Genomic DNA, 17,376 nt, shown 5'->3' with positions numbered 1-17,376 from the left:
AGGCCCCGAATGTCGTATCCGCAAAAAAATACTTATTATCGAGTAGACGAAACCGTACCAAATTCCGACAAAAAGGAGGGATGCAACACGAAGACTTCCCAGGGGGTCACCCATCCTAGTACTACTCATGCCCAAGCATGCTTAATTTTGGAGTTCTAATGGGATCTGGTGCGTTAGTGCTTGTATGATCGCATCCATCATTCCTAGCGCTCTAAATTCTATTGGACACCCCCTTCCCATCCCAAAAGCCCCGGCATGCGCCCTGTTCTCCACGCAACGACGCACCCTGCCTCCTGTCACGCCCGTCCTAAGTGCCTCCAATGCTCGTCCTAACGGCGTCTAGGCCCCGAATGTCGTGTCCTCAAAAAATACTTATTATCGAGTAGCCGAATTCGTGCCGAATTCTGACAAAAAGGAGGGATGCAACACGTGAACTTCCCGGGGGGTCACCCATCCTAGTACTACTCTCGCCCAAGTACGCTTAACTTCGGAGTTCTGATGGTATCCGGTGCGTTCGTGCTGGTATGATCGCATCCATCATTCCTAGCGCTCTAAATTCTATTAAACACCCCCTTCCCCTCCCAAACGCCCGGCATGCGCCCTGCCCTCCACGCACCGACGCACCCTACCGCCTATCACGCCTGTCCTAAGCGCCTCCATCGCCCGTCCTAACGGCGTCTAGGCCCCGAATGTCGTGTCCACTAAAAAATACTTTTTATCGAGTAGACGAAACCGTGCCGAATTCCGACAAAAAAGAGGGATGCAACACGAAGACTTCCCAGGGGGTCACCCAACCTAGTACTACTCTCGCCCAAGCATGCTTAATTTCGGAGTTCTGATGGGATCCGGTGCGTTAATGCTGCTATGATCGCATCCATCATTCCTAGCGATCTAAATTCTATTAAACACCCCCTTCCCCTCCCAAACGCCCCGGCATGCGCCCTGCTCTCCACGCACCGACGCACCCTAACGCCTGTCACGCCCGTTCTAAGTGCCTCCAACGCCCGTCCTAATGGTGTCTAGGCCCCGAATGTCGTGTTCTAAAAAAATACTTATTATCGAGTAGGCGAAATCGTGCCGAATTCCGACAAAAAGGAGGGATGCAACACGTGGACTTCCCGGGAGGTCTCCCATCCTAGTACTACTCTCACCCAAGTACGCTTAACTTAGGAGTTCTGATCGTATCCGGTGCGTTAGTGCTGGTATGATCGCATCCATCATTCCTAGCGCTCTAAATTCTATTAAACACCCCATTCCCCTCCCAAATGCCCCGGCATGCGCCCTGCCCTCCATGCACCAACGCATCCTGCCGCCTGTCACGCCCGTCCTCAGCGCCTCCATCGTCCATCCTAATGGCGTCTAAGCCCTGAATGTCGTGTCCGCAAAAAAATACTTATTATCGAGTAGACAAAATCGTGCTGACTTCTGACAAAAAGGAGGGATGTAACACGAGTACTTTTCAGGGGGTCACCCATCCTAGTACTACTCTCGTCCAAGCACGCTTAACTTCGGAGTTCTGATGAAATCCAGTGCATTAGTGCTGGTATGATCGCATCCATCATTCCTAGCGCTCTAAATTCTATTAAACACCCCCTTTCCCTCCCAAACGCCTTGGCGTGCGCCCTGCCCTCCACGCACCGATTCACCCTGCCGCCTGTCACGCCCGTCCTAAGCGACTCCATCGCCCGTCCTAATGGCGTCCAGGCCTCTAATGTCTTGTCCGCAAAAAAATACTTATTATCGAGTAGACGAAATCGTGCCAAATTCCGACAAAAAGGAGGGATGCAACACGAGGACTTCCCAAGGGGTCACCCATCCTAGTACTACTCTCGTCCAAGCACGCTTAACTTCGGAGTTCTGATGAGATCCGGTGCATTAGTGCTGGTATTATCGCATCCATCATTCCTAGCGCTCTAAATTCTATTAAACACCCCCTTTCCCTCCCAAATGCCCCGGCATGCGCCCTGCCCTCCACGCACCGACGAACCCTGCCGCCTGTCACGCCCGTCCTAAGCGACTCCATCGCCCGTCCTAATGGCGTCTAGGCCCCTAATGTCTTTTCCATAAAAAAATACTTATTATCGAGTAGACAAAACCGTGCCACATTCCGACAAAATGGAGGGATGCAACACGAGGACTTCCCAGGGGGTCACCCATCCTAGTACTACTCTCGTCCAAGCACGCTTAACTTTGGAGTTCTGATGAGATCCGGTGCATTAATGCTGGTATTATCGCATCATTCATTCTTAGCGCTCTAAATTCTATTAAACACCCCCTTTCCCTCCCAAACGCCCCGGCATGCGCCCTGACCTCCACGCACCGACGAACCCTGCCGCCTGTCACACCCGTCCTAAGCGACTCCATCGCCCGTCCTAATGGCGTCTAGGCCCCTAATGTCTTGTCCGCAAAAAAATACTTATTATCAAGTAGACGAAACCGTGCCACATTCCGACAAAAAGGAGGGATGCAACACGAGAACTTCCCAAGGGGTCACCCATCCTAGTACTACTCTCGCCCAAGCACGCTTAACTTCGGAGTTTTGATAGGATCCGGTGAGTTAGTGCTGGTATGATCGCATCCATCATTCCTAGCGCTCTAAATTCTATTAAACACCCCCTTCCCCTCCCAAACGCCCCGGCATGCGCCCTGCCCTTCACGCACCGACGCACCCTGCCGCCTGTCACGTTCGTCCTAAGCGCCTCCATCGCCAGTCCTAACGGCGTCTAGGCCCCGAATGTCGTATCCGCAAAAAAATACTTATTATCGAGTAGACGAAACCGTACCGAATTCCGAGAAAAAGGAGGGATGCAACACGAAGACTTCCCAGGGGGTCACCCATCCTAGTACTACTCATGCCCAAGCATGCTTAATTTTGGAGTTCTAATGGGATCTGGTGCGTTAGTGCTTGTATGATCGCATCCATCATTCCTAGCGCTCTAAATTCTATTGAACACTCCCTTCCCATCCCAAAAGCCCCGGCATGCGCCCTGTTCTCCACGCAACGACGCACCCTGCCTCCTGTCACGCCCGTCCTAAGTGCCTCCAATGCTCGTCCTAACGGCGTCTAGGCCCCGAATGTCGTGTCCTCAAAAAATACTTATTATCGAGTAGCCGAATTCGTGCCGAATTCTGACAAAAAGGAGGGATGCAACACGTGAACTTCCCGGGGGGTCACCCATCCTAGTACTACTCTCGCCCAAGTACGCTTAACTTCGGAGTTCTGATGGTATCCGGTGCGTTCGTGCTGGTATGATCGCATCCATCATTCCTAGCGCTCTAAATTCTATTAAACACCCCCTTCCCATCCAAAATGCCCCGGCATGCGCCTTGCCCTCCACGCACCGACGCACCCTGCCGCCTGTCACGCCCGTCCTAAGTGCCTCCATCGTCCGTCCTAATGGCGTCTAAGCCCCGAATGTAGTGTCCGCACAAAAATACTTTTTATTGAGTAGACAAAATCGTGCCGACTTCCGACAAAAAGGAGGGATGTAACACGAGGACTTTCCAGGGGGTCACCCATCCTAGTACCACTCTCGTCCAAGCACGCTTATCTTCGGAGTTCTGATGAGATCCGGTGCGTTAGTGCTGGTATGATCGCATCCATCATTCCTAGCGCTCTAAATTCTATTAAACACCCCCTTTCACTCCCAAACGCCCCGGCATGCGCCCTGCCCTCCACGCACCGATTCACCCTGCCTCCTGTCACGCCCGTCCTAAGCGACTCCATCGCTCGTCCTAATGGCGTCTAGGCCCCTAATGTCGTGTCCGCAAAAAAAACTTATTATCGAGTAGACGAAACCGTACCGAATTTCGACAAAAAGGAGGGATGCAACACGAGGACTTCCCAAGGGGTCACCCATCCTAGTACTACTCTCGCCCAAGCACGCTTAACTTCGAAGTTCTGATGGGATCCGGTGAGTTAGTGCTGGTATGATCGCATCCATCATTCCTAGCGCTCTAAATTCTATTAAACACCCCCTTCCCATTCCAAACGCCCCGGCATGCGCCCTGCCTTCCACGTACCGACGCACCCGCTTGCCTTTCACGCCCGTCCTAAGCGCTTCCATCGCCCATCCTAACGGCGTCTATGCCCCGAATGTCGTGTACGCAAAAAAATACTTATTATCGAGTAGACAAAACTGTGCCGAATTCCGACAAAATGGAGGGATGCAACACGAAGACTTCCGAGGGGGTCACCCATCCTAGTACTATTCTCGCCCAAGCACGCTTAACTTCAGAGTTCTAATGGGATCTGGTGCGTTAGTGTTGGTATGATCGCATCTATCATTCCTAGCGCTCTAAATTCTATTAAACACCCCTTCCCATCCCAAACGCCCCGGCATGCGCCCTGCTCTCCATGCACCGACGCACCCTACCGCCTGTCACGCCCGTCCTAAGTGCCTCCAACGCCCATCCTAACGGCGTCTCGGCCCCAAATGTCGTGTCCTAAAAAAATACTTGTTATCGAGTAGGCAAAATCGTGCCGAATTCCGACAAAAAGGAGGGATACAACACGTGGACTTCCCACAGGGTCACCCATCCTAGTACTAATCTTGCCCAAGTACGCTTATCTTCGGAGTTCTGATGGGATCCAGTGTGTTAGTGCTGGTATGATCGCATCCATCATTCTTAGCGCTCTAAATTGTATTAAACACTTCCTTCCCTTACCAATCGCCCCGGCATGCGCCCTTCCCTCCATGCAACGACGCACCCTGCCGCTTGTCACGCCCGTCCTTAGCGTCTCCATCACCCATCCTAACAACGTCTAGGTTTCGAATATCATGTCCATAAAAAATATTTATTATCTAGTAGACGAAACTGTGGCGAATTCAGAGCGAAAGGAGGGATGCAACACGAGGACTTCCCATGGGGTCACCCATACTACTATCACCCAAGGACGCTTAACTTTGGAGTTTTGATGGGATCTGGTGCGTTATTGCTGGTATGATTGCATCCATCATTCCTAGCGCTATAAATTCTATTAAACACCTCCTTCCCCTCCAAAACGCCCCGGCATGCGCCTTGCCCTTTATGCATCGACGAAACCTACCCCTTGTCACGCCCGTCCAAAGCGCTTTCATCACCCGTCCTAACGATGTATAGGCCCCAAATGTCGTTTCCGCTAAAAAATATTTATTATCGACTAAATGAAACAGTGCCGAATTCCGATGAAAAAAGAGATGCAAAACGAGAACTTCCCATTGGTTCACCCATCCTAGTACTATTCTCGCCCAAGCACATTTAACTTCGAAGTTTTGATGGGATTCGGTGCGTTAGTGCTGGTATGATCGCATCCATCATTCTTAGCGCTATAAATTGTATTAAACACCTCTTACCCCTCTCAAATGCCCCAGCATGCACCCTGTCCTCCACGCACCGATGCACCCTGCCGCCTGTCACGCCCGTCCTAGGCTCCTCTATAACCCATCCTAACGATGTCTAGGCCCCAAATGTCGTGTCTACACAAAAATATTTATTATCGAGTAGACGATACCGTGCCGAATTCCGACAAAAAGGAGGGATGCAACATAAAGACTTCTGAAGGGGTCACCCATCCTAGTACTAATCTCTCCCAAGCACGCTTAACTTCGAACTTCTGATGTGATCCGGTGCGTTAGTGCTGGTATGATCGCAACTATCATTCCTAGAGCTCTAAATTTTATTAAACACCTCCTTCCCCTCCCAAACGCCCAGGCGTGTGCCCAGTCCTCCACGCACTGACGTACCCTGCCGCCTGTCACGCCCTTCCTAAGCACCTCCATCACCCATCCTAACGATGTCTAGGCCCTGATTGTCGTGTCTGCAAAAAATATTTAATATCGAATAGACGAAACCGTGCCGAATTCCGACATAAAGGAGTGATGCAACACGAGGACTTTCCAAAGGGTCACCAATCCTAGTACTAATCTCGCCCAAGCACGTTTAACTTTGGAGTTTTGATGGGATCCGGTGCGTTAGTGCTGGTATGATCGCATCTATCATTCCTAGCGCTCTAAATTCTATTAAACACCTGCTTCCCCTTCTTAATGCCCTGGCATGCACCCTGTCCTCCACGCACCGATGCACCCTGCCGCCTGTCACGCCCGTCCTAGGCACCTCTATCACCCATCCTAACGACGTTTAGGCCCCGAATGTCGTGTTTGCAAAAAATATTTATTATCGAGTAGACGAAACCGTGCCGAATTCCAATAAAAAGAAGGGTTGCAACACGAGGACTTTCCAAAGGGTCACCCATCCTAGTACTAATCACTCCCAAGCACGCTTAACATCGAACTTCTGATGTGATCCGGTGCGTTAGTGCTGGTATGATTGCATCCATCATTCCTAGCGCTCTAAATTTTATTAAACACCTCCTTCACCTCCCAAACAGCTAGGCATGCGCCCAATCCTCCATGTACCGACGCACCCTACCGCTTATTACGCCCGTCCTAAGCTCATCCATCACACATCCTCACGACGTTTAGGCCTCAATTGTCGTGTTTGCAAAAAATATTTAATATCGAGTAGATGAAACCATGCCGAATTCCGACAAAAAAGAGTGATGAAAGACGAGGACTTTCCAAAGGGTCACCAATCCTAGTACTAATCTCGCCTAAGCACGCTTAACTTCGGAGTTTTGATGGGATCCGGTGCGTTAGTGCTGGTATGATCGCATCCATCATTCCTAGCGCTCTAAATTCTATTATACACTTGCTTCCCCTCTTAAATGCCCCGGCATGCACCCTGTCCTCCACGCACCGATGCACCCTGCTGCCTGTCATGCCCGTCCTACGCACCTCTATCACCCATCCTAATGATGCCTAGGCCCCGAATGTCGTGTCTGCAAAAAAATATTTTTTATCGAGTAGACAAAACCGTGCCGAATTCCGACAAAAAGGAGGGATGCAACATGAGGACTTCCGAAGGGATCACCCATCCTAGTACTAATCTCGCCCAAGCACGCTTAACTTCGAACTTCGGATGTGATGCGGTGCGTTAGTGCTGGTATGATCGCAACTATCATTCCTAGCGCTCTAAATTTTATTAAACATCTCCTTTCCCTCCCAAACGCCCAGGCATGTGCCAGTCCTCCACGCACTGATTTACCCTGCCTCCTGTCACACCCGTCCTAAGCACCTCCATCAACCATCCTAACGACGTTTAGGCCTCGATTGTCGTATCTGCAAAAAATATTTAATATCGAGTAGACGAAACCGTGCCAAATTCTGACAAAAAGGAGTGATGCAATACGAGGACTTTCCAAAGGGTCACCAATCCTAGTACTAATCTCGCGCAAGCACGTTTAACTTTAGAGTTTTGATGGGATCCGGTGCGTTAGTGCTGGTATGATCGCATCCATCATTCCTAACGCTCTAAATTCTATTAAACACCTGCTTCCCCTTCCAAATGCCCTGGCATGCACCCTGTCCTCCACGCACCGACACACCCTGCCGCCTGTCACGCCCGTCCTAGGCACCTCTATCACCCATCCTAACGACGTCTAGGCCCCGAATATCGTGTCTGGAAAAAAATATATATTATTGAGTAGACGGAACCGTGCCGAATTCCGATAAAAAAGAGGGATGCAACATGAGGACTTCCCAAGAGGTCACCCATCTTAGTACTAATCTCGCCCAAGCACGCTTAACTTCGAACTTCTGATGTGATCCGGTGCGTTAGTGCTGGTATGATCCCATCCATCATTCCTAGCGCTTTAAATTTTATTAAACACCTCCTTTACCTCCCAAACGGCTAGGCATGCGCCCAGTCCTCCACGTATCAACGCACCATACCGCCTGTCACGCCCGTCCTAAGCACCTCCATCACCCATCCTAACGACGTTTAGGCCCCGATTGTCGTGTCTGCAAAAAATATTTAATATCGAATAGACGAAACCGTTCCGAATTCCGACAAAAAAGAGTGATGAAACACGAGGACTTTCCAAAGGGTCACCAATCCTAGTACTAATCTCGCCCAAGCACGCTTAACTTCGGCGTTTTGATGGGATCCGGTGCGTTAGTGCTGGTATGATCGCATTTATCATTCCTAGCGCTCTAAATTCTATTATACACCTGCTTCTCCTCTCAAATGCCTCGGCATGCACCCTGCCCTCCATGTACCGACGCATCCTGCCGCCGGTCAAGCGCATCCTAAGTGCCTCTATCACCCGTCCTAACGACGTCTAGGTTTCGAACGTCCTGTCTTGGTTCCGAATGTCGTGTCCATAAAACAATATTTATTATCGAGTAGATGAAACTGTGCTGAATTCCGACAAATAGGAGGGATGCAACACAAGGACTTCTCAGGGGGTCACCCATACTACTCTCTCCCAAGTACGCTTAACTTTGGAGTTTTGATGGGATCCGGTGCGTTAGTGCTGGTATGATCGCATCCATCATTCCTAGCGATCTAAATTCTATTAAACACCTCCTCCCACTCCCAAACTCTCCGACATGTGCCCTTCCCTTTACACGCCGACGTCACCCGCCCCTGTCACACCTGTCCAAAGCGCCTCCATCACCCTTCCTAATAACGTGTAGGCCCCGAATGTCATGTCCGCTAAAAAATATTTATTATCGACTACTCGAAACTGTGCCAAAATCCGATAAAAAAAGGGATGCAACACGAGAACTTCTCGGGGGGTCACCCATCCTAGTAATACTCTTGCCTAAGCACGCTTAACTTCGAAGTTTTGAGGTGATCCGGTGCGTTAGTGCTGGTATGATCGCATTCATCATTTCTAGCGCTCTAAATTTTATTAAAAACCTCCTTCCCCTCCCAAACGCCCAGGCAAGCGCCCTGTCCTCCACGCACCGACGCACCCTGCCACTTGTCACGCCCGTCCTAAGCACCTACATAACCCATCCTAATAACGTTTAGGCCCCGAATGTCGTGTCTGTAAAAAATATTTCTTATCGAGTAGACAAAACCATGCTGAATTCCAACAAAAAAGAGGGATGCAACACGAGGACTTCCCAAGGGGTCACCAATCCAAGTACTAATCTCGCCCAAGCAACTTCAGAGTTTTGATGGGATCCGGTGCATTAGTGCTGGTATGATCGCATCCATCATTCCTAGCGATCTAAATTCTATTATGCACCTCCTCCCCCAATCGAACGCCTCGACATGCGCCTAACCCTTTACGCACCGACATAACCTGCCCCCTATCATGCCCATCCAAAGTGTCTCCATCACCCTTCCTAACGACGGCTAGGCCCCAAATGTCGTGTCCGCTAAAAAATATTTATTATCGATTATACAAAACCGTGTCGAATTCCGATAAAAAAAGGGATGCAACACGAGAACGTTTTAGGGTTTCACCCATTCTAGTACTTCTCTCGCCTAAGCACGCTTAACTTCGAAGTCTGTTGTGATCGGATGCGTTAGTGCTGGTATGATCGCATCCATCATTCTTAGCGCTCTAAATTCTATTAAACACCTTCTTCCCCTCCCAAAAGCCCAGGCATGCACCCTGTCCTCCATGCACCAATGCACCCTTCCGCCTGTCACGCCCGTTCTAAGCACCTCCATCACCCATCCTAACGACGTCTAGGCCCCGAATGTTGTGTCTGCAAAAAATATTTATTATCAGGTAGAAGAAACCGTGCCGAATTCCGATAAAAAAGAGGGAGGCAACACGAGAACTTTCTAGGAGGTCACCCATCCTAGTACTACTCTCACCAAAGCACAGTTAACTTCAAAGTTCTGATGGGATCCGGTGCGTTAGTGCTCATATGTTGTTGATATGATATTGAGTAATTGGGTGATTATGGACTATGTGGCAGTATATGTGAATATCCATTTTATTTTCTGCATTACTTGTACATACACTTATTTGTGATGGTTGAGAAAGTGATATGAGTGAGATACTGGATATTGGAATAGAGGTTTCTACTGGTCGAAGTGATTTGTCGAGGTCTTTTCTAGCGACTGAGGTCTTTTCTCGCGGATATTATAGGCGAAATCTTTTCCAGCAGCCGAGATCTTTTCCGATGGATGTTATAGAGGAGGTCTCTTCCAGTAGATACATGGTCCATGTGAGGCTCCCATGGGTTCCAGTCTGAAGTGATCAGCGAATGTGTATCATTTAGGATAGACATGCATCAAGATATGTGACATTGCATTGCATTCCATTGCCTCATAAATCTTTTGCAAATGTGGGTTTTTTTACCCCTAATATTCCCCTAATCTGTATTACTGATTGTGCTGGTTCACTTGCGAATTAAATTGTACTATTATTGAGGTATATGAATATTGTGCTTCTAGAACTGTTAGACTGGATTAATTTTTATGTGGGTTGTAGTCTGGGGGTTGAATGGTATGATAAAAGTACGTGTATTTTACTTGCTTTTATTTGTCTTAGTTGTTTACTTGTTGGGTACTGCATTTTTGGTACTCACTCCTTGCTAACTACACTTGTGTATATTCTGAGATCAGATAGTGACCTAATTTTTCTTATTTTCATCTGAGGCTCCTGAGGTGATTCGAGAGGTAGATGTTGATACCGGCCGTCTTTCGTATCCTTTTTACTTATTATTTTATTCTATTCGAGACATAAATATTGAGACATGTATTTATTTTGTATCTTTTAATTAGAAGGCTTCAAAAAGGAGGGATGCAACACGATGACTTCCCAGGTAGTTACCCATCCTTGTAATACTCTCGCCCAAGCACGCTTAACTTCGGAGTTCTGATAGGATCCGATGCGTTAGTGCTGGTAAAATCGCATCCATCATTCCTAGCGCTCTAAATTCTATTAAACACCTCCTTCCCCTCCCAAATGCTCCAACATGCTCCCTTTTCTCCACGCACCGACGCACCATGTCGCCTATCACGCCCGTTCTAAATGCCTTTTTCGCCCGTCCTAACTACATATAGGCTCCGAATGTTGTATTTGCAAAAAAATATTTATTATGGAGTAGACGAAACCGTACTGAATTTTGAAGAAAAAAAGAGGGATGCAACACGAGGACTTCTCAAGGGGTCACCCATCCTAGTACTACTCTCGCCCAAGCACGCTTAACTTTTGAGTTCTGATGGTATCCGGTGCGTTAATGCTAGTATGATCGCATCCATCATTCCTGGCGGTCTAAATTCTATTAAACACCTCCTTCCCCTCCTAACGACGTTTAGGCCCCGATTGTCGTGTATGCAAAAAATATTTAATATCGAGTAGACGTACTAATCTTGCCCAAGCACGCTTAACTTCGGTGTTTTGATGGGATCTGGTGCGTTAGTGCTGGTATGATCGCATCCATCATTCCTAGCGCTCTAAATTCTATTAAACACTCCCTTCCTCTCCCAAACGCCCCGGCATGCGCCCTGCCCTCCACACACCGACGCACCCTATCGCCTGTCACGCCCGTTCTAAGCGCCTCCATCGCCCATCCTAACGGCGTCAAGGCCAAAAATGTCGTGTCTGCAAAAAAATACTTATTATCGAGTAGACGAAACCGTGCCGAATTCCGACAAAAAGGAGGGATGCAACACGAGGACTTCCTAGGGGGTCACCCATCCTAGTACTACTCTCGCCCAAGCACGCTTAAATTCGGAGTTCTGATGGGATCCGATGCGTTAGTTCTGCTATAATCGCATCCATCATTCCTAGCGCTCTAAATTCTATTAAACACCCCCTTCCCCTCCCAAACGCCCCGGTATTCGCCCTGCCCACCACGCACCGACGCACCCTGCCGCCTGTCACGCCCGTCCTAAGCGCCTCCATCACCCGTCCTAATGTCTTCTAGGCCCCGAATGTCATGTCCGAAAAAAATACTTATTATCGAGTAGACGAAACCGTGCCGAATTCCGACAAAAAGGAAGGATGCAACACGGAGACTTCCCAAAGGGTCACCCATCCTAGTACTACTCTCGCCCAAGCACGCTTAACCTCGTAGTTCTTATTGGATCCTGTGCGTTATTGCAGGTATGTTCGCATCCATCATTCCTAGCGCTCTAAATTCTATTAAACACCTCCTTCCCCTCCCAAACGCCCCGGCATGCGTCTTGCCCTTTACGCACCGACGCACCCTGCCGCCTATCATGCTCGTCCTAGGTGCCTCTATTGCCCGTCCTAACGGCGTCTAGGCACTGAATGTCGTATCCGCAAAAAAATACTTATTATCGAGTAGACGAAACCGTGCCGAATTGCGACAAAAATGAGGGATGCAACACGAGGACTTCCCAGGGGGTCACCCATCCTAGTACTACTCTCGCCAAAGCACGCTTAACTTTGAAGTTTTGATTGGATCCGGTGCGTTAGTGCTGGTATGATCGCATCCATCATTCCTAGCGCTCTAAATTCTATTAAACACCCCCTTCCCCTCCCAAACGCCCCAGCATGTGCCCTGCCCTCCACTCACCGACGCACCCTATCACCTGTCACGCCCGTCCTAAGCGCCTCCATCGCCCGTCCTAACGGCGTCAAGGCCCCGAATGTCGTGTCCGCTAAAAAATACTTATTATCGAGTAGACAAAACCGTTTCGAATTCCGACAAAAAAGAGGGATGCAACACGAGGACTTCCCAAGGAGTCACCCATACTAGTACTACTCTCGCCCAAGCACGCTTAACTTTGGAGTTCTGATGGGATCCGATGCGTTAGTGCTGGTATGATCGCATTCATCATTCCTAGCCCTCTAAATTCTATTAAACACCTTCTTCCCCTCCTAAACGCCCTGGCATGCGCTCTGCCCTCCACGCACCGACACACCCTGCTGCCTGTCACGCCCGTCGTAAGCGCCTCCATCGCCCATCCTAACGGCGTCTAGGCCCCGAATGTCCTATCCGGAAAAAATAATTATTATCGAGTAGACAAAACCATGTCGAATTCCGACAAAAAGGAAGGATGCAACACGGGGACTTCCCAGGGGTCACCCATCCTAGTACTACTCTCGCCCAAGTACGCTTAACCTCGGAATTCTGATGGGATCCGGTGCGTTAGTGCTAGTATGATCGCATCCATCATTCCTAGCGCTCTAAATTCTATTAAACACCCCCTTCCCCTCTCAAACGCAGCCGGCATGCGTCTTGCCCTCCACGCACCGACGCATCCTGCTGCCTGTCATGCTCGTCCTATGCGCCTCCATCGCCCCGTCTTAACAGCGTCTAAGCCCCGAATGTCGTGTCCGCAAAAAAATACTTATTATCAAGTAGACGAAACCGTGCCGAATTCCGACAAAAAGGAGGGATGCAACACGAGAACTTCCCAGGGGGTCACCCATCCTAGTACTACTCTCGCCCAAGCACGCTTAACACCGAAGTTCTGATGGGATCCGGTGCATTAGTGTTGGTATGATCGCATCCATCATTCCTAGAGCTCTAAATTCTATTAAACACCCCCTTCTCATCCCAAACGTCCCGGTATGCGCCCTCCTCTCCACGCTCCGACGCACCCTACCGCCTGTCACGCCCGTCCTAAGTGCCTCCAACGCCTGTCCTAACGGCGTCTAGGCCCCGAATGTCGTGTCCTCAAAAAATACTTATTATCGAGTAGGCGAAATCATGTCGAATTCCGACAAAAGGGAAGGTTGTAACACGAGGACTTCCCAAGGGGTCACCCATCCCAGTACTACTTTCGCCCAAGCACGCTTAACTTCAGAGTTCTGATGGGATCCGATGCGTTAGTGATGGTATGATCGCATCCATCATTCCTAGCGCTCTAAATTCTATTAAACACCTCCTTCCCATCCCAAACGCCCCGGCATGCGCCCTGCTCTCCACGCACCGACGCACCCTACCGCCTGTCACGCCCGTTCTAAGTGCCTCCAACGCCCGTCCTAAGGGCGTCTAGGCCCCAAATGTCGTGTTCTAAAAAAATACTTATTATCGATTAGGCGAAATCGTGCCGAATTCCGACAAAAAGGAGGGATGCAACACGTGGACTTCCCAGGAGGTCACCCATCCTAATACTACTCTCGCCCAAGTACGCTTAACTTAGGAATTCTGATCTTATCCATTGCGTTTGTGCTTGTATGATCGCATCCATCATTCCTAGCGCTCTAAATTCTATTAAACACCCCCTTCCCCTCCCAAATGCCCCGGCATGTGCCTTGTCCTCCACGCACCGACGCACCCTGCCGCCTGTCACGCCCGTCCTAAGCGCCTCCATCTTCCATCCTAAAGGTGTCTAAGCCCCGAATGTCGTGTCCACAAAACAATACTTATTATCGAGTAGACGATATTGTGCCGACTTCCGACAAAAAGGAGGGATGTAACACGAGGACTTCCTAGGGGGTCACCCATCCTAGTACTACTCTCATCCAAGCACGCTTAACTTCGGAGTTCTGATGAGATCCGGTGCATTAGTGCTGGTATTATCGCATCCATTATTCCTAGCGCTCTAAATTTCTATTAAACACCCCCTTTCACTCCCAAACGCCCCGGCATGCGCCCTGCCCTCCACGCACCGACGAACCCTGCCGCCTGCCACGCCCGTCCTAAGCGACTCCATCGCCCATCCTAATGGCGTCTAGGCCCCTAATGTCTTGTCCGCAAAAAAATACTTATTATCGAGTAGACGAAACCGTGCCACATTCCGACAAAAAGGAGGGATGCAACACGAGGACTTCCCAAGGAGTCACCCATCCTAGTACTACTCTCGCCCAAGCACCCTTAACTTCGGAGTTTTGATGGGATCCGGTTAGTTAGTGCTGGTATGATCGCATCCATCATTCTTAGCGCTCTAAATTCTACTAAACACCCCATTCCCCTCCCAAACGCCCTGACATGCGCTCTGCCCTCCACGCACCGACGCACCCTGCTGCCTGTCACGCCCGTCTTAAGCGCCTCCATCGCCCGTCCTAACGGCGTCTATGCCCCGAATGTCCTATCCGAAAAAAAATACTTATTATCAAGTAGACGAAACCGTGCCGAATTCCGACAAAAAGGAAAAATGCAACACGGGGACTTCCCAGGGGTCACCCATCGTAGTACTACTCTCGCCCAAGCACACTTAACCTCGGAATTTTGATGGGATCCGGTGCGTTAGTGCTGGTATGATCGCATCCATCATTCCTAGCGCTCTAAATTCTATTAAACACCCCCTTTCCCTCTCAAACGCCCCGGCATGCGTCTTGCCCTCCACGCACCGACGCACCCTGCTGCCTGTCATGCTCGTCCTATGCGCCTCCATCGCCCGTCCTAACGGCGTCTAGGCCCCGAATGTCGTGTGCGCAAAAAAATACTTATTATCGAGTAGACGAAACCGTATCGAATTACGACAAAAAGGAAGGATGCAACACAGAGACTTCCCAGGGGGTCACCCATTCTAGTACTACTCTCGCCCAAGCACGCTTAACACCGAAGTTTTGATGGGATCCGGTGCATTAGTGCTGGTATGATCGCATCCATCATTCGTAGCGCTCTAAATTCTATTATACACCTGTTTCCCCTCTCAAATGCCTCGGCATGCACCCTGCCCTCCATGTACCGACGCACCCTGCCGCCTGTCACGACCGTCCTAAGCGCCTTCATCGCCCGTCCTAACGGCGTCTAGGACCCAAATTTCGTTTCCGTGAAAAAATACTAGTTATCGATTAGACGAAACCGTGCCGAATTCCGACAAAAAGAAGGGATGCAACATGAGGACTTCTAAGGGGGTCACCCATCTTAGTACTACTCTCGCCCAAACACGCTTAACTTCGGAGTTTTGATGGGACCCGGTGAGTTAGTGCTGGTATGATCGCATCCATCATTCCTAACGCTCTAAATTTTATTAAACACCCCCTTCCCCTCCCAAACGCCCCGGCATGCGCCCTGCCCTCCACGCACCGACGCTCCCTGCCGCCTGTCACGACCGTCCTAAGCGCCTCCATCGCCCGTCCTAACGGCGTCTATGCCCCGAATGTCGTATCCGTAAAAAAATACTTGTTATCGAGTAGACGAAACTGTGCCGAATTCCGACAAAAAGGAGGGATGTAACACGAAGACTTCCTAGGGGGTCACCCATCCTAGTACTACTCTCGCCCAAGCACGCTTAATTTTGGAATTCTGATGGGATCCGGTGCATTAGTGCTGGTATGATCGCATCCATCATTCTTAGCGCTCTAAATTCTATTAAACACCCCTTCCCATCTCAAACGCCCCGGCATGCGCCCTGCTCTCCACGCACCGATTCACCCTACCGCCTGTCACGCCCGTTCTAAGTGCCTCCAACGCCCGTCCTAACGGCGTCTAGGCCCCGAATGTCCTGTTCTAAAAAAATACTAATTATCGAGTAGGAGAAATCGTGCCGAATTCCGACAAAAAGGAGGGATGCAACACGTGGACTTCCCGGGAGGTCATCCATCCTAGTACTACTCTCGGCCAAGTACGCTTAACTTAGGAGTTCTGATCGTATCCGGTGCGTTAGTGCTGGTATGATCGCATCCATCATTCCTAGCGCTCTAAATTCTATTAAACACCCCCTTTCACTCCCAAACGCCCCGACATGCGCCCTGCCCTCCACGCACCGATGCACCCTGCTGCCTGTCACGACCGTCCTAAGCGCCTCCATCGCCCGTCCTAACGGCGTCTATGCCCCGAATGTCGTATTTGTAAAAAATACTTGTCATCGAGTAGACGAAACTGTGCCGAATTCCGACAAAAAGGAGGGATGCAACACGAAGACTTCCCAGGGGGTCACCCATCCTAGTACTACTCTCGCCCAAACACGCTTAATTTCGGAGTTCTGATGGGATCCGGTGCATTAGTGATGGTATGATCGCATCCATCATTCTTAGCGCTCTAAATTCTATTAAACACCCCTTCCCATCTCAAACGCCCCGGCATGCGCCCTGCACTCCACGCACCGATGCACCCTACCGCCTGTCACGCCCGTTCTAAGTGCCTTCAACGCCCGTCCTAACGGCGTCTAGGCCCCAAATGTCCTGTTCTAAAAAAATACTTATTATCGAGTAGGAGAAATCGTGCCGAATTCCGACAAAAAGGAGGGATTCAACACGTGGACTTCCCGGGAGGTCATCCATCCTAGTACTACTCTCGGCCAAGTACGCTTATCTTAGGAGTTCTGATCGTATCCGGTGCGTTAGTGCTGGTATAATCGCATCCATCATTCCTAGCGCTCTAAATTCTATTAAACACCCCCTTTCACTCCCAAACGCCCCGGCATGCGCCCTGCCCTCCACGCACCGACGCACCCTGCCGCCTGTCACGACCGTCCTAAGCGCCTCCATCGCCCGTCCTAACGGCGTCTATGCCCCGAATGTCGTATTCGTAAAAAATACTTGTTATCGAGTAGACGTAACTGTGCCGAATTCCGACAAAAAGGAGGGATGCAACACGAAGACTTCCCAGGGGGTCACCCATCCTAGTACTACTCTCGCCCAAGCACGCTTAACTTCGGAGTTCTGATGGGATCCGGTGCGTTAGTGCTAGTATGATCGCATCAATCATTCCTAGC

At 50.0% G+C, this 17,376-nt stretch overlaps 33 non-coding genes and 15 pseudogenes across 33 annotated transcripts; all 48 read right to left on the bottom strand.

Annotated features, from left to right (window-relative positions):
• Positions 1–77: 77 nt before the first annotated feature.
• Positions 78–196, bottom strand: LOC129897848 (5S ribosomal RNA). The gene has a single exon (XR_008768913.1). It is a non-coding gene; the product is annotated as a 5S ribosomal RNA (ribosomal RNA).
• A 221-nt stretch (positions 197–417) lies between these two features.
• LOC129897671 (5S ribosomal RNA) lies at positions 418–536 on the bottom strand. The gene has a single exon (XR_008768748.1). It is a non-coding gene; the product is annotated as a 5S ribosomal RNA (ribosomal RNA).
• A 221-nt stretch (positions 537–757) lies between these two features.
• LOC129897746 (5S ribosomal RNA) lies at positions 758–876 on the bottom strand. The gene has a single exon (XR_008768817.1). It is a non-coding gene; the product is annotated as a 5S ribosomal RNA (ribosomal RNA).
• A 221-nt stretch (positions 877–1,097) lies between these two features.
• Positions 1,098–1,216, bottom strand: LOC129897832 (5S ribosomal RNA). Its single transcript, XR_008768898.1, has one exon. It is a non-coding gene; the product is annotated as a 5S ribosomal RNA (ribosomal RNA).
• Positions 1,217–1,438: 222 nt separating this feature from the next.
• Positions 1,439–1,557, bottom strand: LOC129897783 (5S ribosomal RNA). Its single transcript, XR_008768851.1, has one exon. It is a non-coding gene; the product is annotated as a 5S ribosomal RNA (ribosomal RNA).
• Positions 1,558–1,779: 222 nt separating this feature from the next.
• On the bottom strand, positions 1,780–1,898 carry LOC129897639 (5S ribosomal RNA). The gene has a single exon (XR_008768718.1). It is a non-coding gene; the product is annotated as a 5S ribosomal RNA (ribosomal RNA).
• A 222-nt stretch (positions 1,899–2,120) lies between these two features.
• On the bottom strand, positions 2,121–2,239 carry LOC129897733 (5S ribosomal RNA). The gene has a single exon (XR_008768805.1). It is a non-coding gene; the product is annotated as a 5S ribosomal RNA (ribosomal RNA).
• A 222-nt stretch (positions 2,240–2,461) lies between these two features.
• LOC129897725 (5S ribosomal RNA) lies at positions 2,462–2,580 on the bottom strand. The gene has a single exon (XR_008768797.1). It is a non-coding gene; the product is annotated as a 5S ribosomal RNA (ribosomal RNA).
• A 222-nt stretch (positions 2,581–2,802) lies between these two features.
• On the bottom strand, positions 2,803–2,921 carry LOC129897847 (5S ribosomal RNA). Its single transcript, XR_008768912.1, has one exon. It is a non-coding gene; the product is annotated as a 5S ribosomal RNA (ribosomal RNA).
• A 221-nt stretch (positions 2,922–3,142) lies between these two features.
• On the bottom strand, positions 3,143–3,261 carry LOC129897670 (5S ribosomal RNA). The gene has a single exon (XR_008768747.1). It is a non-coding gene; the product is annotated as a 5S ribosomal RNA (ribosomal RNA).
• A 222-nt stretch (positions 3,262–3,483) lies between these two features.
• Positions 3,484–3,602, bottom strand: LOC129897776 (5S ribosomal RNA). Its single transcript, XR_008768844.1, has one exon. It is a non-coding gene; the product is annotated as a 5S ribosomal RNA (ribosomal RNA).
• Positions 3,603–3,823: 221 nt separating this feature from the next.
• Positions 3,824–3,942, bottom strand: LOC129897633 (5S ribosomal RNA). The gene has a single exon (XR_008768712.1). It is a non-coding gene; the product is annotated as a 5S ribosomal RNA (ribosomal RNA).
• Positions 3,943–4,164: 222 nt separating this feature from the next.
• LOC129897774 (5S ribosomal RNA) lies at positions 4,165–4,283 on the bottom strand. Its single transcript, XR_008768842.1, has one exon. It is a non-coding gene; the product is annotated as a 5S ribosomal RNA (ribosomal RNA).
• Positions 4,284–4,503: 220 nt separating this feature from the next.
• Positions 4,504–4,622, bottom strand: LOC129897778 (5S ribosomal RNA). Its single transcript, XR_008768846.1, has one exon. It is a non-coding gene; the product is annotated as a 5S ribosomal RNA (ribosomal RNA).
• Positions 4,623–4,843: 221 nt separating this feature from the next.
• LOC129897967 (5S ribosomal RNA) lies at positions 4,844–4,956 on the bottom strand (annotated as a pseudogene).
• A 221-nt stretch (positions 4,957–5,177) lies between these two features.
• On the bottom strand, positions 5,178–5,296 carry LOC129897834 (5S ribosomal RNA). The gene has a single exon (XR_008768900.1). It is a non-coding gene; the product is annotated as a 5S ribosomal RNA (ribosomal RNA).
• A 222-nt stretch (positions 5,297–5,518) lies between these two features.
• LOC129897879 (5S ribosomal RNA) lies at positions 5,519–5,637 on the bottom strand (annotated as a pseudogene).
• A 221-nt stretch (positions 5,638–5,858) lies between these two features.
• LOC129897836 (5S ribosomal RNA) lies at positions 5,859–5,977 on the bottom strand. Its single transcript, XR_008768902.1, has one exon. It is a non-coding gene; the product is annotated as a 5S ribosomal RNA (ribosomal RNA).
• A 221-nt stretch (positions 5,978–6,198) lies between these two features.
• On the bottom strand, positions 6,199–6,317 carry LOC129897876 (5S ribosomal RNA; annotated as a pseudogene).
• A 221-nt stretch (positions 6,318–6,538) lies between these two features.
• Positions 6,539–6,657, bottom strand: LOC129897889 (5S ribosomal RNA; annotated as a pseudogene).
• A 222-nt stretch (positions 6,658–6,879) lies between these two features.
• LOC129897886 (5S ribosomal RNA) lies at positions 6,880–6,998 on the bottom strand (annotated as a pseudogene).
• A 220-nt stretch (positions 6,999–7,218) lies between these two features.
• On the bottom strand, positions 7,219–7,337 carry LOC129897893 (5S ribosomal RNA; annotated as a pseudogene).
• A 222-nt stretch (positions 7,338–7,559) lies between these two features.
• Positions 7,560–7,678, bottom strand: LOC129897817 (5S ribosomal RNA). Its single transcript, XR_008768883.1, has one exon. It is a non-coding gene; the product is annotated as a 5S ribosomal RNA (ribosomal RNA).
• Positions 7,679–7,899: 221 nt separating this feature from the next.
• LOC129897891 (5S ribosomal RNA) lies at positions 7,900–8,018 on the bottom strand (annotated as a pseudogene).
• Positions 8,019–8,260: 242 nt separating this feature from the next.
• LOC129897903 (5S ribosomal RNA) lies at positions 8,261–8,373 on the bottom strand (annotated as a pseudogene).
• Positions 8,374–8,593: 220 nt separating this feature from the next.
• Positions 8,594–8,712, bottom strand: LOC129897874 (5S ribosomal RNA; annotated as a pseudogene).
• Positions 8,713–8,933: 221 nt separating this feature from the next.
• LOC129897923 (5S ribosomal RNA) lies at positions 8,934–9,046 on the bottom strand (annotated as a pseudogene).
• Positions 9,047–9,611: 565 nt separating this feature from the next.
• LOC129897971 (5S ribosomal RNA) lies at positions 9,612–9,719 on the bottom strand (annotated as a pseudogene).
• Positions 9,720–10,591: 872 nt separating this feature from the next.
• Positions 10,592–10,710, bottom strand: LOC129897868 (5S ribosomal RNA; annotated as a pseudogene).
• A 224-nt stretch (positions 10,711–10,934) lies between these two features.
• On the bottom strand, positions 10,935–11,053 carry LOC129897800 (5S ribosomal RNA). The gene has a single exon (XR_008768867.1). It is a non-coding gene; the product is annotated as a 5S ribosomal RNA (ribosomal RNA).
• A 404-nt stretch (positions 11,054–11,457) lies between these two features.
• LOC129897809 (5S ribosomal RNA) lies at positions 11,458–11,576 on the bottom strand. Its single transcript, XR_008768876.1, has one exon. It is a non-coding gene; the product is annotated as a 5S ribosomal RNA (ribosomal RNA).
• Positions 11,577–11,797: 221 nt separating this feature from the next.
• On the bottom strand, positions 11,798–11,916 carry LOC129897899 (5S ribosomal RNA; annotated as a pseudogene).
• A 222-nt stretch (positions 11,917–12,138) lies between these two features.
• On the bottom strand, positions 12,139–12,257 carry LOC129897808 (5S ribosomal RNA). Its single transcript, XR_008768875.1, has one exon. It is a non-coding gene; the product is annotated as a 5S ribosomal RNA (ribosomal RNA).
• A 222-nt stretch (positions 12,258–12,479) lies between these two features.
• LOC129897762 (5S ribosomal RNA) lies at positions 12,480–12,598 on the bottom strand. The gene has a single exon (XR_008768831.1). It is a non-coding gene; the product is annotated as a 5S ribosomal RNA (ribosomal RNA).
• Positions 12,599–12,819: 221 nt separating this feature from the next.
• Positions 12,820–12,937, bottom strand: LOC129897799 (5S ribosomal RNA). The gene has a single exon (XR_008768866.1). It is a non-coding gene; the product is annotated as a 5S ribosomal RNA (ribosomal RNA).
• A 224-nt stretch (positions 12,938–13,161) lies between these two features.
• Positions 13,162–13,280, bottom strand: LOC129897736 (5S ribosomal RNA). The gene has a single exon (XR_008768808.1). It is a non-coding gene; the product is annotated as a 5S ribosomal RNA (ribosomal RNA).
• Positions 13,281–13,501: 221 nt separating this feature from the next.
• LOC129897829 (5S ribosomal RNA) lies at positions 13,502–13,620 on the bottom strand. Its single transcript, XR_008768895.1, has one exon. It is a non-coding gene; the product is annotated as a 5S ribosomal RNA (ribosomal RNA).
• Positions 13,621–13,841: 221 nt separating this feature from the next.
• LOC129897916 (5S ribosomal RNA) lies at positions 13,842–13,960 on the bottom strand (annotated as a pseudogene).
• Positions 13,961–14,182: 222 nt separating this feature from the next.
• On the bottom strand, positions 14,183–14,301 carry LOC129897761 (5S ribosomal RNA). Its single transcript, XR_008768830.1, has one exon. It is a non-coding gene; the product is annotated as a 5S ribosomal RNA (ribosomal RNA).
• A 223-nt stretch (positions 14,302–14,524) lies between these two features.
• On the bottom strand, positions 14,525–14,643 carry LOC129897769 (5S ribosomal RNA). The gene has a single exon (XR_008768838.1). It is a non-coding gene; the product is annotated as a 5S ribosomal RNA (ribosomal RNA).
• A 222-nt stretch (positions 14,644–14,865) lies between these two features.
• LOC129897830 (5S ribosomal RNA) lies at positions 14,866–14,983 on the bottom strand. Its single transcript, XR_008768896.1, has one exon. It is a non-coding gene; the product is annotated as a 5S ribosomal RNA (ribosomal RNA).
• A 222-nt stretch (positions 14,984–15,205) lies between these two features.
• Positions 15,206–15,324, bottom strand: LOC129897813 (5S ribosomal RNA). Its single transcript, XR_008768879.1, has one exon. It is a non-coding gene; the product is annotated as a 5S ribosomal RNA (ribosomal RNA).
• A 222-nt stretch (positions 15,325–15,546) lies between these two features.
• LOC129897824 (5S ribosomal RNA) lies at positions 15,547–15,665 on the bottom strand. Its single transcript, XR_008768890.1, has one exon. It is a non-coding gene; the product is annotated as a 5S ribosomal RNA (ribosomal RNA).
• A 222-nt stretch (positions 15,666–15,887) lies between these two features.
• Positions 15,888–16,006, bottom strand: LOC129897793 (5S ribosomal RNA). The gene has a single exon (XR_008768860.1). It is a non-coding gene; the product is annotated as a 5S ribosomal RNA (ribosomal RNA).
• A 220-nt stretch (positions 16,007–16,226) lies between these two features.
• LOC129897850 (5S ribosomal RNA) lies at positions 16,227–16,345 on the bottom strand. The gene has a single exon (XR_008768915.1). It is a non-coding gene; the product is annotated as a 5S ribosomal RNA (ribosomal RNA).
• Positions 16,346–16,566: 221 nt separating this feature from the next.
• Positions 16,567–16,685, bottom strand: LOC129897720 (5S ribosomal RNA). Its single transcript, XR_008768794.1, has one exon. It is a non-coding gene; the product is annotated as a 5S ribosomal RNA (ribosomal RNA).
• A 220-nt stretch (positions 16,686–16,905) lies between these two features.
• On the bottom strand, positions 16,906–17,024 carry LOC129897914 (5S ribosomal RNA; annotated as a pseudogene).
• Positions 17,025–17,245: 221 nt separating this feature from the next.
• On the bottom strand, positions 17,246–17,364 carry LOC129897651 (5S ribosomal RNA). Its single transcript, XR_008768729.1, has one exon. It is a non-coding gene; the product is annotated as a 5S ribosomal RNA (ribosomal RNA).
• Positions 17,365–17,376: the final 12 nt, after the last annotated feature.

Source organism: Solanum dulcamara, chromosome 7 (genome assembly GCF_947179165.1).
Source record: "Solanum dulcamara chromosome 7, daSolDulc1.2, whole genome shotgun sequence".
Lineage (NCBI taxonomy): Eukaryota > Viridiplantae > Streptophyta > Magnoliopsida > Solanales > Solanaceae > Solanum > Solanum dulcamara.
The sequence above is the reverse complement of the archived record's forward strand: the minus strand, read 5'-3'. Positions and strand labels throughout refer to the sequence as shown.